Consider the following 18,466-nt stretch of genomic DNA (forward strand, 5'->3'; position numbering starts at 1 on the left):
GACGTAAACTGCTCTTAGACGTAATCTGCGCTTAGACGCAAACTGCGCTTAAATACAAACTGTGAATCGGCTTTTGCATCATAATAGATTTTATTGAACGAACGCACCTTTCGGTTTTAAATTGCTGTAAGATTTTCGCTGCACTAATTCACCCCCCCCCTCTTAGTGCTCTCGATCCTAACAATTGGTATCAGAGCAAGGTTAACTCTCTAACGGATTAAAACCCAAGAGAGATGGCATACGCCGGAAACCTAGAGGGGCATTCTATTACACGTCCACCCATGTTCAGTGGGACGGACTACACCTACTGGAAGACCCGAATGAGGATCTTTCTTATTTCTATGGATTTTGAACTATGGAACCTTGTTGAAAACGGATTTTCAAAGTCTTCTCTTCCAATGATCGATTGGAATGAATTGGAGAAGAAGGCTTTCGCTCTTAATGCAAAGGCTATGAATGCCTTATTTTGCGCACTTGATAAAAATAAGTTTAATCGTGTTTCAACTTGCGAAACTGCATTTGATATTTGGCACACACTCGAAGTGACCCACGAGGGCACAAGTAGAGTGAAAGAGTCAAAAATCAATCTGTTGTTACATTCTTTTGAACTTTTTCGAATGAAACCAAGTGAAACCATTGGCGACATGTTTACCCGTTTCATGGATGTCGTCAACGGTCTAAAAGGACTTGGAAAAAGTTTTTCGGATTTTGAACTCGTAAATAAGATACTAAGATCCCTTCCTAAGAATTGGGATCTTAAAGTCACTGCTATTCAAGAGGCAAAAGATCTGCGCAACTTCCCTCTTGAAGAACTAATCGGGTCATTAATGACCTATGAAATGACTTGTAAAGCTCATGAAGAGCAAGAAGACATCCTTCCAAAGAACAGGAAAGATATGGCACTTAAAACCTCTGAATGCCACTTGAGAGAAAACTCAAGTGATGATGACTTGGCACTTCTAACAAGAAAGTTTAAAAAGTTCTTTAAAAGAAACAAGTTTAAGAATGATGCAAAAAATAAACTTGAACCCAAGAAGGACCAAGTGATCTGCTATGAATGCAAAAAGCTGGGACACTACAATAGTGATTGTCCCCAAGTAAAAAGGAGAACATCAAAGAAGAAGGCTCTTCAAGCAACATGGGATGACTCGAGCGCATCCGAAGAAGAGGAGTCCAACACCGAGCAAGTTGCTCATTACGCCTTAATGGCCATCAAAGATGAGGTAACAAATTCAATAGATGCAGATTTATCATTCGATGAATTATTAAATGCTTTCCATGAATTGTTTGATGAGTGTAAGACTATTAGTAATAAATACAAATTGCTAAAAAAGCAGCATGATAGTCTTATTTGTAATTTCGATAAGTTAAATGCTGAACATCATGATAGCTTAAGCTCATGCATAAAATGCCATGATCTAGAAACTCTCCAAAAAGAAAACTTGCTACTTAAGGATACCTTGAAGAAATTCGAGGTTGGTAGCAAGTCATTAAACATGATCCTTACCAACAAGGGTCACGTTCCCAGAAGAAGTGGAATTGGATTCGTGAGAAGTTCTCACCAAAATCTAACCACCTTCATAAAAGGCCCCATCTTACATGTTAGACATCAAAGCAAATGCAACTTTTGTTGCAAGTTTGGACACAAGACGCACTATTGTCCATTTAAGAAAATTAGTCCAAACAAATTGATTTGGGTTCCTAAAGGAACCATGACAAATTCTATGCAACATGATAGAAAATGTAGATCTATTTGTGAGGAACCCAAAAGCAAATGGGTACCTAAAAATCATCCCTTCCTACAAAAACATTAAAATTTTAGGCTGGAGCAAGAATTAATATTCTGCTTCTTGATTCTCGACGGTCATAACCCAAAAGTCAAAAGGAACTCGCAACGCTTAAATGACGAGTGGAAATTATAAAATCACAAATGAGATTTGGATGCAACCTAATGTGACTTTTCAGAATTAGAAACATATGATTCACATAGCCCCTTAATCATCGAATCTGTCAATACTATCCATTCATCATCTTCAAATCAAACCTTGTATCATGAAGAAACTAAGTATGTCATAAACTTGAAAGGATTACCAACTTGAACGAACTATCACAAACATGTGTACGACATTGGGAGTATGCATGTTATAAGATCTATCTTGATCGTACAAGTGTTTTTTTTTTTTAAATAAAAACTCATACGTAATCACGTAAGAAACGTTAATTGCTCTGAATGAAAACTCTCCTCAAGACAAAACATCCCTGATCAAATCACAAGTGCTCACTGCCTGCAGGCGGTGGCACCTCTCCAGCTGGCGGTGGAACCTCTCCAGCTGGCGATGGCACCTCCAGCCATCACGGGTTGCCAGCGGTTGCACCGCTCCAGCCAGAGGTGCAACCGCCCGCAACTCTACCTTTTTAACCCACGCTAGGGCCGGCAGTGAAACCGATCCCAACTCACTTCCCTTCCCTTCTCTACTTCTCCAAGCTTCCTCCATCCCCATTTCATCCCGTTTAGCTTCCCAAATACCTCCCATCTCGGAACAAAACATCAAGAATCCTTCCCTCTTTTGAAGATTCCACTAAGGTATTCCCTAAGAACCTCTTTAATTCTGTTTGGTTCTTCATTTACTCTTGCTCATCTTTATCCCTCTAAACTACTGTAGTTATGGGATCTAGAAGATCCTCAAGGGACAAGGGAAAGAGGAGATTAGTAGAAGAGTTTGATTTCACCCTCTTTGATTCAAAAAACCATGCTGAAAAATTTCCCTCTTTCGAATTTAGAAGCATCAATAAGGGAAAATACGTAGATATACATGAACTTAGAGACTTAGAAACTATCCAATGGTTTGCAAACCTAGATCTACTTCCAATCTTGCAGATTAACGAACCGATCTATCCTAGGCTAGTTCGATTGTTTTACAATAACATACAAATAGATGAGGAAGAAAGGATGTCCACCTATCTTTTAGGACAACACATCTCAATCACTGATAGATTCATTTGTGATATGATAGGCATTCCCATGAAAAGCATAGGACTTTACTTTAGAGGATCATGGGTTGATGAAACTATTGGAACATCCTATGTTGGAGTCTTAGGAACAATCTTTGCCAATCCCGACATAACATTTGTTCCTAAAAGTTGTGAACATCTACTACCTATGAACACTAAATTACTTCATCATATCATGACTAGTATAATTCTTCCTAAACAATACCATCATGATGAAGTGAGTCAATTAGAATTAGGAACTATGTACTTAATCATGAAGGGACATGACATCTGTCTTGGCTATCTTATCCAACAAAGCATGTTAGAATTATCTAAGAAAGATATGATGCTTCCATATAGTGGAATAATTACTAGAATATTGAGAGCTTACGACATTCAAATACCACCAGAAGAAGAAGTAGTGAAAGTAGATAGATTCAGCATAATAAACAAAAATCTACTTCACCGACTGAGATGTCACTATAGAAACGATAACTGGGTTAGAATGCCTAGAAGAACTGATCCTCCTCAACCAGAACCAGAACCGAAAACACCAGTATTTAGAAGTACCCAATCTCCTCCGATCTGTCCCTTTGAGGAAACACATCCAGTTGAGCAAACTCATACATCCGTTGAAGAAATTGGGATTCGAATGGACCGATTCGAACAGAGACAAGAACGGATTGAACAACGACAAGATCAAATTCTATCAGAGCTACAGCAGATTCATAGTCAATTTGACTCCTTGTTTAGGCACTTTAATTTTCCACCTCATGAATGAACTTGTATGAACATTTGTTGTTGTAAACTTCTTATGTTACTCACTTCTGACATACTGGTTGTAAACATCTATTGTGGTAAACATTTGTCATGTGCCTTGTGGTAAATGTTATCTCGAACTTTAATCGTATCGTTTTTCTTTGATATGTGATATGTCCGAACTAAGAATGTTGTGTTCTGAAACTAAAAGTTTTGAAAATCTTGTGCGTTGATTAGGAATGTTGATGTGTCCGAATAAATAAACTTATTTTTCGGACTATATTGAATTATCAGATCACTTAATTTCCATGTTTATATGTGAAAATCTGCAACAAAATCTTGTCCAAATGCATCTTATTTGTTCAAATGCTATAAAATAGATTTATTCGTACACTTTCATGAAAAATAAGTTCCTGAAATAAATCTGATAAAGTGATTCCTGTGTATGTATTTCATCCTGTAATATCTTTGCGGGTAAAATAGATTATAACAAAAAAAGGGGAAGAAGTTTTCAAAGCAATCTGTGCAAAATTCCTCTATAAGCTTGCTAATATTGTTTTCCTCGTATCACAATTACCATGCTTTTTGTTGAGGACAAAGGGGGAGAAACATATGAATTGATAAACACTGCCATGATCATGTCTATGTCATAGTTGCAAATACTTGAGTGATGCTATAAATTATGTTATGGTTATGCCATCCTTGCATCACCAAGAGATATATGAACGTGTGCTATAGTTTGCATTATGTCTTGAGTTGATATCCTATCTTGTGAAGTAAATGCAAACTTGCTAGAATGATAATATGTGTGCATCATGTAATAGTCCCTCGCAGCTTTAAATGATAATGTTCAATTACATGGTGAATAGTTACAAACACAATCATACAAACTTGATGATGTATGTCAAGCTTTGACATCATTCTTGAAGAGATACATCATAATGAGTATCATGATGGGAGTATTAATAAGTTTAACTGATCTAACTTATCAATACGTCACTTGAATTCTTAAGTCTTGAATTCAAGGTTGACTTATCTCAACAATAGCATATAGATAGGGGGTGTTAAGGATAACTCCATATAGATTGTTGAATCTCGAATTTTGATGATGAAGTCAATTGTCATTTGTTGTCTAATCTATGTGTTGAGATAAGTGTGCAGGATTAACTACGATGAAAGTTAGACAAGCAGCAGGAGTTGCGCCGGAGTCAAGATCATGATCACGTTGGGAGTTCGAGAGTTCGACGGAAGTTCGGATGGTCGTCGGAGGTTCTGCGAGAACAGATCCGAGAAGTCCGGAAGCTTGCCAAGCGAAGCTCGTCGGAACTCGCCAAGTGGATCATCGCAAAATCCAGGAGTTTGCCGGAAGTCCGCAGAAGCATCACCGAGGGTTCATCGGATGATCGACGGAAGTTCGCTGGAAACTCGCCGGAAGAAGCGATTGACGTACCGAAGCTAAGCTGCAGAAATTGTCTTAGATTTAATCGTAGTTAGCACGTTGATTAAGTTAGAAATGGGAGGTGATCCTATTAGCTTAATCCTGGGGTAATTGGGCCCCTGAAGAACTCAAATTGGGTCGAATGGTTCAACCCATTCGGACCCAAGTTGCTGTGGGAGGTGCAACCGCCCAGGCAGGGAGGTAGCACCGCCCAGGCTATGTCTCCCAGCGAGACTGGGCGGTGCAACCGCCCCAGCCAAAAGGTGCAACCGCCCAGGGCTCAGTCTCCAAGCGAGACTAGGCGGTGCAACCTCCTCTGTCAAGAGGTAGCACCGCTAGAGCTCAAGTTTCGAGCTCTGCCAAGAGGTGCAACCATCGAGCTCGGTCTTCGAGCTCTGGCAGAGAGGTGCAACCTCTCTGGTCAGGAGATGCACCGCCTGAGCTCGGTCTTCGAGCTCTGGCAGAGAGGTGCAACCTCTCTGGTCAGGAGATGCACCGCCTGAGCTCGGTCTTCGAGCTCTGACAGAGAGGTGCAACCACCCCTGATAGAGAGGTGCAACCGCCTGAGCTCAGTCTTTGAGCTCTGCCAGGCGGTGCAACCTCTCCAGTCAAGAGGTGCAACCACCTGAGCTCAGTCTTCGAGCTCTGCCATGCGGTGCAACCTCTCCAGTCAAGATGTGCAACCGCCTGATCCCGGAATTCCGGGATTTGATCATTTTGAGCTCCAAATTTGAACTGGGTTGGGGCCTATAAATACCCCACCCGTTCAGCACAGAAAGCATATAGATCCACTCCGAATTCCTGATCTTTTCTGTGATTCTAAGAGCTCAAAATTGTGTAAAGTCCAAAAGTTCTCCTCTTTCTGTTCTTCAAAGTCTTGAGTTGTAAAGAGAGGAGAGAAAGGATCTGTAAAGGTTATCTCCTGAGCCTGTCAAAAGGAGAGAAACTGTAAAAGGGCAGTTGGCCTTCGCCTATTGAAGGAAGGCCTCTAGTTGACGTCGGCAACCTCATCAGTGGAGGAAGCCAAAAGTGGAGTAGGTCAAGACTGACCGAACCACTCTAAATCTCTGGTTTACATTTATTTTTTAGCACTTTATCATTACTGCAAACCTCCTACATAGCTAGTGCCCTCTGCGCTTTTACGAACGATTCTCTAAGTTCAGATCTTTCCGAATCTGCATTGAGACGTAAATCGGTGTTTTCGTACAATCTTTACATCGTAGTTTACGCTTACGCTTTGATTCCATTCATAACTGCGAACTGCTTTCTGCACATTCACAAAAAGATTTTCAAAGTTCAGTTTCTGCGTTTAGACGTAAAACTGCGTTTAGACGCAAAACTACGTTTAGACGTAAAACCACGTTTAGACGCAAAACTGCGTTCAGACGCAAAACTGCGTTCAGACGCAAAACTGCGTTTAGACGTAAAACTACGTTCAGACGAAAAACTGCGTTCAGACGCAAAACTGCTTTTAGACGTAAAACTACGTTTAGACGTAAAACTGCGTTTAGACGTAAAACTGAGTTTAGATGTAAAACTACGTTTAGACGCAAACTGCGTTTAGACGTAAACTGCTCTTAGACGCAATCTGCGCTTAGACGCAAACTGCGGTTAAATACAAACTGTGAATCGGCTTTTGCATCATAATAGATTTTATTGAACGAACGCACCTTTCGGTTTTAAATTGCTGTAAGATTTCCGCTGGACTAATTCACCCCCCCCCTCTTAGTGCTCTCGATCCTAACACGAACATCTTTTTGGGAATCGGGGATTGTTGTTTTCTTGTTCTTCCGCTGTGCATATGATGTCGCCCCCCATGATTTCCCAACAGACTCGACCACAGAGACGGAGTATATTGCTGCATCAAATGCAGCAAAAGAGGGAGTCTGGGTGAAGATGTTCATCACAGATTTGGGAGTCGTTCCGAATAGCGAGAAGTCGACTTCCTTATATTGCGACAATTATGGGGCGATTACTCAAATAAGGGAACCCGGGTCTCATTAGAAGTGTTCTGAGGAGGTTCCAGCTTATCAGAGAGATCGTAACCTAAGGAGATGTAGCAGTGGAAAGAGTTCCATCCGAAGATAACATTGCAGATCCATTGACAAAGCCGTTGTCTCATTTTGTCTTTGAGCGTCACAGGAGTCTGATGGGGATCAGACACATAGGTGATTGGCTTTAGGTCAAGTGGGAGATTGCTAGTCATAGGTGCCCAGCAAGCCAATCACGTGAGTGATGGCACGTGTGACTTGATACATAATCTTTTTTGCTTATTATATTTTGGCATATATCACTTTATAACTATTGCATAAATGCATATATATATATTGTGATGTCCTTGGATTTGTGCAATAGGAATCAGATCGTGATGAGATCACGATAATGAGATCGATTCACCTTTAAACACATATCCTAAATAATCCCGGTCATAGGTTACTCGAGAGGGACATCGTGATAACCGGATAGACTAGTGTGCTGTATACCCATCCATATGATGGATGCAGCTAGTCTCATAGCTGCTCGTGTAGGGACACTAGGGATACAGTACAGGTGCTCATTGGAGAATGAGTTCACTGATTGATCCGCTTACGGAATGCTGGATGGTTGATGATGCCTTATTGTCAAACAGCGATTCCGTAGTCCTAGTGGTGTATCTGGTCCTTAGACTTGAGACACCAAGTATGTCCTGTATGAGTGCTCCACTCTTTGATACCGGACTTATAGGTTTGGCTGTCTCAGATCTAGTACAACTGGTCATTGGGAGTGGTAGTCGACCTTACGAGGGCTATTGAGTGTCGACAGAGGATCATCCACTCTCGGCGTCATGAGAGGAATATCCCATGTGTTCTTGCTCAGACAAATCCCTAGCCAGGGTCATTCGGGTTGAGAGAGAAAGAGTTCTCCGGGAGAATCCGATTAGAGCGAGACTTGACTAGAAACCGTATGGGTCTGACAGCACTATGCTCGATATACGGTCTCTGGGATATTAGATGGATGAGAAACTATAGGTACATGGTAACTGAGGACAGACAGGTCCAATGGATTGGATTCCCCTGTATCGTCTGGGGACTACGGCGTAGTGGCCTAGTACGTCCGTAGTCGATGAGTCGAGTGAATTATTACAGAGATAATAATTCACTGAGTTAGAAGGAGTTCTGACAGGTTTGACTCACGACCAGCTCGATATTGGGCCTAGAGGGTCACACACATATGGTAGGCATTGCGATGAGTAGAGGTTCGGATATGAGATATCCGACGGAGCCCTTGTCTTATTGGATGCAGATCCAATACCCACTAGGGAAGGACCCACTAGGGTTTTGACACGGGATCTCTATAAATAGGAGGGATTCACAGCCTCATAGGCTAGAGTCTTTGCTTGCCCTTCCTATTCTCCTCTCCCTCTCCACCTCAGAGTAGGCCTGGAGTTTTGAGGAGCGTCGTCGCAACCCTGCTGTGTGGATCACCGCTAGAGAGGAGGACGCTTGACCTCCTTCACCCTCTCCTAAGGATCTGCAAGGAAATAGGGATATACGATCTCCCTAGGTAACACAATCTCTATACGCAGTTTTGTGTTTTGCGGATTTTTTGCGCACCAATCTTCGCACGACGACGAACATCTTTTTGGGAATCGGGGATTTTTGTTTTCTTGTTCTTCCGCTGTGCATATGATGTCGCCCCCCATGATTTCCCAACACATTCAAGAATGTTAGTCTGAACAAACTGATTTGGGTTCCTAAATGAACTATGATAAATTCTATGCAACATGATAAACAATTTAGTTCTGTTTTTGAGGCACCAAAAAGTAAATGGATACCTAAAAATCATCCTTTCTTGTAGAAACTGACATGGGAGTGTCTAATTTGCTACAATCTGCTCATATGGACCATATGGATAATATGATATTTTTTTCAGCCAATAATATTGCTACATAATCTTTAACTCAGCCTACTCAAATAAGACACCTCATCAGCATATTCCCAGCACAAAGGAATACATTAATGGAGTTGGTTGGCAGCTGTAAAGCTGTATCATGGCACGTTTCTTCATGGCTAAGGAATACATTAATGGAGTTGGTTGGTAGCTGTAAAGCACTTAATTTCGAAATTTCCTATGCATGAAGGGTTGTTTCATGCACTAGTATTTATTTTGGGGTTTAGGGCTTAGAAAAGACTTGAGAAAACTGAGGATATTGGCAGAAGCTCTCTTGGAGTGCTCTTTTGAAATCTGTATCTCTTGGATGCGTCCTTGAGTGGTGAGTCTTTTGCTTTCAGTTCTGTATCCTTATTTATTATCATTAGGGTGGTGATCTTCTGTATCCCTTTTGATTTTTAAACTTGGTGGTGAGCTATATTTCGTTTTACCGAAGTTTCTTCAAGAGTTCGTTCATTGCCTTCTGTGACATTTTCTATCTGTACAATTATTCTATTAGTGTTCTTTCGAAATCCATTCTATATTTTTACCCTCCCCGGTATCAGATTGGTATCAGAGCTAAAGGCTAGAGATCATGGCAAGGCGGAATGGAAAAGATGTAGTTGGTGAAGGTAGCGACCACGAAGATGACGCTGAGTCGTTGAGGCTGCAACTACGAAAATTGCTGTGTAGCCTACAAGAAAAAAATGAGATAATCGACGAACTTCAAAGTAGACACAACCAACATGAAAATGAAGCTCGAGAGTTTACTTCTGATGATGATACACCTCTTCCAAGGGAGTCGAGAAGATGTCAGAGAAGAAATGGAGCCCAAGATGAGTGGCAGAATGAATATAACCCCAGATTAGATATTTGAGAATTTGAAGGTAAAATAGATGTTGATGACTTTATCGATTGGCTTAACATAGTAGAAAGAATTTTTAATTTTCATGAACCACCAGAACAAAAGAAGGTCAAACTTGTGGCACTCAAACTCAGGCGGAATCCATCTTTTTGGTGGGAAAATCTGAAAAAACAAAGAGAACGTGAGGGGAAGAGTAAGATCGTTACATGGGAGAAAATAAAAAGGGAGCTAAAGAGAAAATATTTACCTCATAATTATAGGCAAGAGATCTTTCTTAAAATACATGATTTCAAGCAAAAAGATCTTAGTGTGGAGGAGTTTACTGTAGAATTTGATAATTTGATGTTAAAAGGAGAACTTGTGGAACCGGAAGAGCAAACAATTGCAAGATACTTGGGAGGTCTGAAGTATGAGATTGCTAAAGTTGTTCAACTACAGCCATATTGGTCTTTAAATGATGTGAGCAAGCTGGCATTAAAAGTTGAAAAGCAATAGAAGTTTGAAAAGAGTTTTTGGTATGGCTCAAAAGAGGCTACACAAAAGAAGGAAGTTCCAAGCCTACTGTCCAATACAAGGTGATATCGAAGGTGCAAGAAAAGGATGAAGAATCTACTGGCAGCAAATAAACACCAAATTCTTCTACCCCAACTGGCCGAAAATGCTTCAAATATCATGGTTTTGGGCATATTGCTTCGGATTGTCCAAATAGGAGGATTGTAACTTTGGTTGAAGATCATAGTGATGGAGGAGAAGATGAAGCTGATGACGAACCAAAATACGATGATAATGAGGAAGAGATTACTTATGCTGATCATGGTTTGTCTATTGTATTGCAACGTAGTTTACAAGTGTTATATGTGGCCGACGATGAAAGTTGGGTGAGAAAAAATGTGTTTCACACTAAATGCACTTCTCTTGGCAAAGTGTGCTTGGTGATCATCGACAGCGGCATCTTTGAGAATGTGGTATCTTTGGAGATGGTGTAGAAGCTAAAGTTGGATACCATCCCTCATCCACATCCATACCAGTTATGTTGGCTGCAAAAAGGAAATGACATCAATGTAACTAAAAGATGTTTAGTTTCATTTTCTATTGGCAAGTATTATAAAGATGAAGCATGGTGTGATGTTGCTCCTATGGATGCTTGTCATTTGTTGTTGGGAAGACCTTGGCATTATGATAGAAGGGTGTTGTATGACGGCTACAAACATATTCTTTTAAGGTGAATGAACAGAAGATTATTTTAGCTCCATTACAACCATCCGAAATCAGTGCACCAAAAAAGAAGGTTAGTGCTTTTATGTCCTATGGTGAATGCAAAGATGAATTAGACAAGGGTGGTCATGTTATGGCTCTACTAGTAGTAGAAGAAAATGAACAACACAAGGAGACACCAGAAATCATGAAACAAATCTTGGAAGAGTTTGAAGATGTTATACCAGAAGAGATTCCACATGGCCTTCCACCCTTGAGAGATATCTAGCATCACATTGAACTTATTTCGGGGGCTATTCTACCTAATAAGGCAGCATATAGAATGAGTCCCAAGGAACATGAAGAACTTCAAAGGTAAGTTGATGAATTGGTGAAAAAAGGGTTAATCCGAGAGAGCATGAGTCCTTGTGCGGTTCCAGCCTTGTTAGTGCCTAAGAAGGACGGTTCTTGGAGAATGTGCGTGGACAATCACACCATCAACAAAATCACAGTGGACTATCACTTTCCTATTCCAAGGTTAGATGATTCAATTGATCAATTGTGTGGTGCTTATATTTTCTCAAAAATTGATTTGAGGAGTGGCTATCACCAAATAAGAATGAGGCCCGGAGATGAGTGGAAAACATCATTTAAAACTAGATAAGGCTTATATGAATGGTTGGTTATGCCATTTGGGCTATCTAATGCTCTTAGCACCTTCATGAGATTTATGAATCACATACTTAAGCCATACATTAGAATATTTGTTGTAGTTTATTTTGACGATATATTGGTGTACAACACGAGCGAAGAGGAGCATATGAATCATCTGAAAGAGATTTTTCCTATTTTGAGGCATCAAAAGCTTTATGCTAATCTAAAGAAGTGTGATTTCTTTACTTCTAGTGTGGTGTTTTTGGGGTATGTTGTTCCAAAAGATGGAATCATGATGGATCAAAGTAAGGTAGAGGCTATTCTCAGTTGGCCAACACCTGCTTCGTTGCATGATGTGAGGAGTTTCCATGGCTTAACTTCGTTTTACAGAAGATTTATCAAGGGTTTCAACTCTATTGTCGCTCCAATCATCGAATGTCTGAAATGTGATAAATTCAAATGGACTAGTGAGTTTAACGATGCTTTTGAGCTTTTGAAAAGAAAGGTTACTAAAGCTCCTATCTTAGTTTATATTTTTATCAAATTCAATTTTGCTATTAGCTAAAGATCTTGGGCATGATGTCAAAAGCTATACCCATAGGAAATCTTGGCATATCTGGACTTTAAATTTTATTTGTTGGCCACAGTTAAGAGTTATAGTCTACAGCATGTGTAGTCATAACTACCACATGAGTACTCTACGAGTTACCTAGCTTCGTCTATAACTTGTATAGACAAAGCTATTTGTAGAAACTTTACATAAAATCAATTTACTTTTACTTATCAAAAAAAAAAAAACCAACCTTAAACTTGTTTAAGGTTTCTTTAAGAAGCAAATTTTCATTTTTTTTTTGCTTCTAAATGCTCACACTTAGAGCATGGAGGAGTTTGAAGACTATCAAACTTATTTTGTAGTAAAACATGCTCTTTCTTTAAGATATTTAACTTCTTATTAATAGTTGTACATTCATCAAATAATTCATGAAAAGTGATAGAGAGTTCTTCAAAAGATAAATCTTCATTAATTAAATCACATATCTCTTCTCCTAAAACCATTAGCACAAATTTTGCCTCCTCTTTGTTGCTAGCTTTTTCACTTTCGGAATCACTTGAATCGTCCCAAGTTGCCTTTAGAGCTTTCTTCTTCTTTGGTTGCTTCTTCTTGGCTTGGGGGCATTTATTTTTGAAATACCCTGGCTTCTTGCATTCATAGCATATCACTTGGTCCTTTTTATATTCAAGTCTGTTTTTGGTGTTATTTTTAAATTTGTTCTTTCTTAAAATTTTTTTAAAATTTTGAGTCAAGAGTGCAATGTCATTTTCACTGTCCTCATCACTTGATGTTCCTTTCAAGTGATCTTCTTGTGATGTAAGTGTCATATCCTTCCTGTTCTTTGGAAGGGGGTTCTCGAGTTCGTTATGATCTTGACACGTCATTTCGTAGGTCATTAGTGACCCAATAAGTTCTTTAAGAGAGAATGTTTTAGGGTCCTTGGCCTCTTGAATGGCCGTAACTTTTGGATCCCAACTTTTAGGAAGGGATCTTAAGATTTTATTTACTAGTTCGAAGTTAGAGAAATTTTTACCAAGAGCTTTGAGTCCATTGATAACATCCGTGAAACGGGTGTACATGTCTCCGATGGACTCAGTTGGTTTCATTCGAAAGAGTTCATAAGAGTGCACAAGGATGTTGATTTTGGACTCTTTCACTCGGCTAGTGCCTTCATGAGTGACCTCAAGAGTTCTCCAAATATCAAAAGTCGAATCACAAATTGAAACACGATTAAACTCATTTTTGTCTAGTGCACAAAACAAGGCATTCATAGCCTTTGCATTTAAAGCAAAAACCTTCTTCTCCGATTCATTCCATTCGCTCATCGGAAAAGAAGATTTTTGAAATCCATTTTCGATAATAATCCAAAGTTGGAAATCCATGGAAATGAAGAAAATCCTCATACGGGTCTTCCAATACGTGTAATCCAACCTATTAAACATAGGTGGATGTGTGATAGAATGACCCTCATGCATGCCGGAGTAAGCCATCTCTCTTGGGTATTAAACCAAATATGAGAGTGAGCCTTGCTCTGATACCAATTGTTAGGATCGGAGCGGCACTAAGTGGGGGGGGGAGAATTAGTGCAGCGGATTAAAACTTGTAAGTTCGAAAATGATTCCATAAAATGTAAGGAGATTTCCCTTTGATTGTAACTTGAGTAAAGTAAGAAGCTGGAAATGATTGTAGAAAGGTAAGTACTCACATATTCAATGAACACGCCAATTTAAAGTGGTTCGGTCAAATTACCTACATCCACTTGCGAAGCCTTCTTCAATGAGGCTTCCAACTTCCACTAGCAAATCACTTTGAAGGGGAAGGACTAATACCCCTCTTACAACCTTTACAAGTGGTTCACACTCTTACAATTTTTCAACAAGAAGAAAGGCGGTGAGCACTCAAGAAATTTGAAAACAAGACTTGCTAAGGCTCTTATCTCAAACTAATGCTTTGCAAAAGTTGGATTCTCTGCTGAGAATTGAGGGGTATTTATAGGCCCCAAGAGGATTCAAATTTGGGCTCCAAAATTTGAATTCTCTTGGGTTTTCGAGACTGGCGATGCCACCGCCTGTTAATGTCTGTCAGACGGTGTACTAGCGGTGCCACCGCCTGATCTCGGGTGCTGGGCGGTGCCACCGCCTAGTCTAACGGTGCCACCGCCTAGTCTAGCGGTGCCACCGCCTGACACTTCAAGCTTTGGGCGGTGCCACCGCCTAGTCCGATGGTTCCACCGCCCGTCCCTACAGATTTCTGGTTGGGCTTTAATTCCGTCCCAAACCAGGTCATTTTTGGGCCCAGTTGGCCCCTAACCAAGATATAGGATCGTCCCTTAATCCTAACCCTAATTATATATGAACTACATACCCAAAAACATACTCCTAAGTAAGTTTTCAACCAGCAAATGTCGAGTTTTGTTTTGGCGAGCTTTCCTGCGATCTTCCGACGGACTTCCGATATGCTCTCGGGTTTCTTCCGACGGACTCCCAGTAGGCTCCCGATCTTATAACGAATTCAATGAGTAGCCGAGTCTTCTCGGTGATCTCTGTGAACCTTTGACGATCTCTTCGATATACTTCCGAAAGTTCTGATATGTCTTAGATCTTTCTTGGTTGGTTCCGACAACATCACGGACGAATCTTCAGACTCTCAAACGTCCATCGAACTTGACTCCGGTATCCTTGCTTTATGTTTTTAGGCAATCGTAGTTGATCCTGCACACTTAACTTTAATAATATGGATTAGATCAATTAACCCATCAATTGATTCAACAAATATATGATAAATTGGTGATAAAATTGCTATGATTGTCATATTTGCACTATATCATATTTGCACTATGTTAAGATATCTATAGCTTACATCATAAGTCTAAAAATTGATATCATGTCATGAGATGAAATGCTATGATTGCAAAACACTTAAAATGTTTGCATTTTGTTAAGATATCAATAACTTACAGCGCAATTTTACATGTTGATATCTTACCATATGATGAATTGCTACGATTGCTATATTTCACATTTGAAATATAAAACCTGAAAATGGATGTCAAGCCTTGACATCATTTTCAGAGAGATACATCATGATAGGAATCATGATGGGAGTATTGATAAGGTTAAACGATTTTAACTTATCAATATGTCTCTTGAATTCAAAGGCTTTAAATTCAAGAATGACTTATCTCAAGTATGGCATATAGATAGGGGGAGTTAATGTTAACTCCGTTATCAATTGATTGCCATCATGAAAAAGGGAGAGATTGTTGAATCTTGGATTTTGATGATGAAGTCATTTGTCATTTGTTATCTAATCCATATATTGAGATAAGTGTGTAGGATTAACTATAATGGTAGTAAGACATGCAGCAGGAGTTGCGCTGGAGTCAAGACCATGATCACGTTAGGGGTTCGAGAGTTCGACGGAAGTCTGGATGGTTGTCACGCCCCCACAAAATATATCGATAATATTTAAAATTTTCATCACAGACCAATCCAGGATGCAAACTAATGTTTGAGGACACTGAAAAACATTCAATCAAATTCACATCCATAAAACCTGTGCATTTTAAAATCATATATCACATCACTCGATAATTCACATTTATGGCAACCCAAGCCAACTTGACAAACATGAACAACATTTATAAATCCACAAGCTAAATAAATTATATAATCAGAACTCCAACTATTCACCACAAGTTCATATCGTCATAAATTAGACTTAACATTCCAAAATTCCAAATAAGAGAGATCTTCTAACACTTTTACACAGTATATCCATTTCGATCATCAGAACAATTCATTACATATAAAATATGCTTATACAACAATAGCATAACAACCAACGAGACTTGCCCATAATTCTGAATAGCTATCCACTGCCTCAGCCCAAATCAAACATCTCGAAGAGTGACACGCTGACCTGAAAGATTTATATAACAACAGAGTGAGCCAAAAACGGCTCAACAAGTGACAAAACATATTCAGAACAAAAGGAACGGTATCAAACGAGTAAGGTATCATAATGTAAGGCAGAATACAAGAATTCTCAAGGATACCATCTCATTAGATACAAAATCATATGTATCATGTCATTCAAAACATATTTGATTCATAACAAATGGAGCATAGAGTAATTGGAGCATATCAATGGCAGATAGGATATTTCAGAACATATCAGTTTATAGCAAATGGAGCACAGAGTAATTGGAGCATATCAATGGCGTATGAAATGTTTCGGAGCATATTAACGACATATGGAACATTTCGAAACATATCAACAGTGGATGAAACATTTCAGAGCATATCAATAACAAATACCGTACAGAAGCTCAAACGTCGTCTTTGACGTTGCAAACATATCAATCTTATCCAAAGCATGTACAGAAACACATAACCAAAGCTCTGGATATCATATCAAACATACAGAAGGTGTAGTGGGATCTTAGTCAGAATGTGATTCATCCATTTCTGAATGACCACCTGACAAAAGTCTCCCACATCTGGGAGCTCCATCCACCCACGTCTAGGTGAAGTCAAAGGGGGCCGGCAGAGCATCGCAGGCTCTAATCACATGCCCACATAGCGGGCAACAAGCGCATACCCTTTACCATTTCTGGCAAAGGTCCAGAAAATCCCACATAACGGGACCCCACATAGCGGGCAAATAGCGCATACCCTTTACCATTTCTGGCAAAGGTCCAGAAAATCCCACACACTAGAGTACAAAAGGGCAGTTTCAACAATAAGTAGCATATATCGGAAGCACACGCGGAACAACGAAACGTACATGTGCCTTTTCAAGACAATATGCTGCAAGGAACAAATCTCTCACAAATGTATTCATATTAGGAATGAAATGGAAGCAAGAGTATACAGGGAATCCAAGCAATCATATTTAGCTCAATTCAAATAAGAAGGTTAGAAGAATTCAATATCCAAAGGAATGAAACCAGAATAGGCACACATCGAAAGCAAATGCGGAATCATGGGTTATACATGTGCCTATAGAAGTCAATACGATATAGCTTAAACGTTACATAATAGTTTTCAAGAATGCAAATAACTTTAAGGACAAGAGCATACAAGAATTCAGAGCAGTATTATAAAGCTCAATTGAATAAGAAAGCTAAAGGATATCAATTTCCAAAGGAATGAAACCAGAATATTAGAAATCGACCAAAGCTCGATTTCTGGCAGAATACAAGAGGCACATTGAACAAATGATTCAAACTATCAATCGTGCTCCAATTGACTCAGAAATATATCATTGGATTATACTTTCAGATAAGACAAGCTTCATATGAATTGAACTGTCCAATAGAGAGAGTTCAAATAATTTGGTAAACAGGGGTCGTAGAACAAAATCTCTGTTTGGCAGAATTCATAATGTCAGATTCAACAAGTAACTGGGCAGGTGTTTGGATTCCAAATCTTTCAATCCATATATCAAAAGAAAGATCTATGAGTCTGGTTTCCAATGAAATAAGCTTTGAGTAAATCAATGTTTGCAACAGGGACTTATAAGCAGTTCAGTATCAAAAGGTTAGAAATTACGATCCCTGTTTTGCAGAATCTGTAGGCTCATTTGAAACAGAAGTTTGGGCAGACAAACTTACTCCGAATTCTTAAAATAGCTATCAAAACAAAGGTTTATGAGTCTATATTCTGATCAAATAAGTTTTGTCCAAATCCGAGGTCAATACATGAAGTTATAGCCATAACAAAGTAGAAGGGTCAGAATATCAGAAGTTGCATAGATTCGAATCGTTACGTCTAAACAGGAGATATATCAAATGAAAGGCTAGAACAATTCAAAGTTCCTCATATTCAAAACAAATATAATGGTAAAATTACGGTAAGGAAAGATCAGGACACTTGCAATAGCAAAGATTAGAAAGCTTGCAATAGGAAAGATCACAACACTTGCAATAAGAAATATCAGAGCAATTATAGGAGAAACGATCAGGGAACTTGCCTTTCAAAGATTTCGATCCGAAGATTCAAAGAAGTTGCTAGCCCAAATCCTTCTACTTTTCCTCCGTGTCCTCTCTCTGTTTCGTTTTGTGCTCCCGTTTTCTTCCTTTCTTCGCAACTATACCACG

Source organism: Musa acuminata, chromosome BXJ3-7 (assembly GCF_036884655.1).
Source record: "Musa acuminata AAA Group cultivar baxijiao chromosome BXJ3-7, Cavendish_Baxijiao_AAA, whole genome shotgun sequence".
Taxonomy (NCBI): domain Eukaryota; kingdom Viridiplantae; phylum Streptophyta; class Magnoliopsida; order Zingiberales; family Musaceae; genus Musa; species Musa acuminata.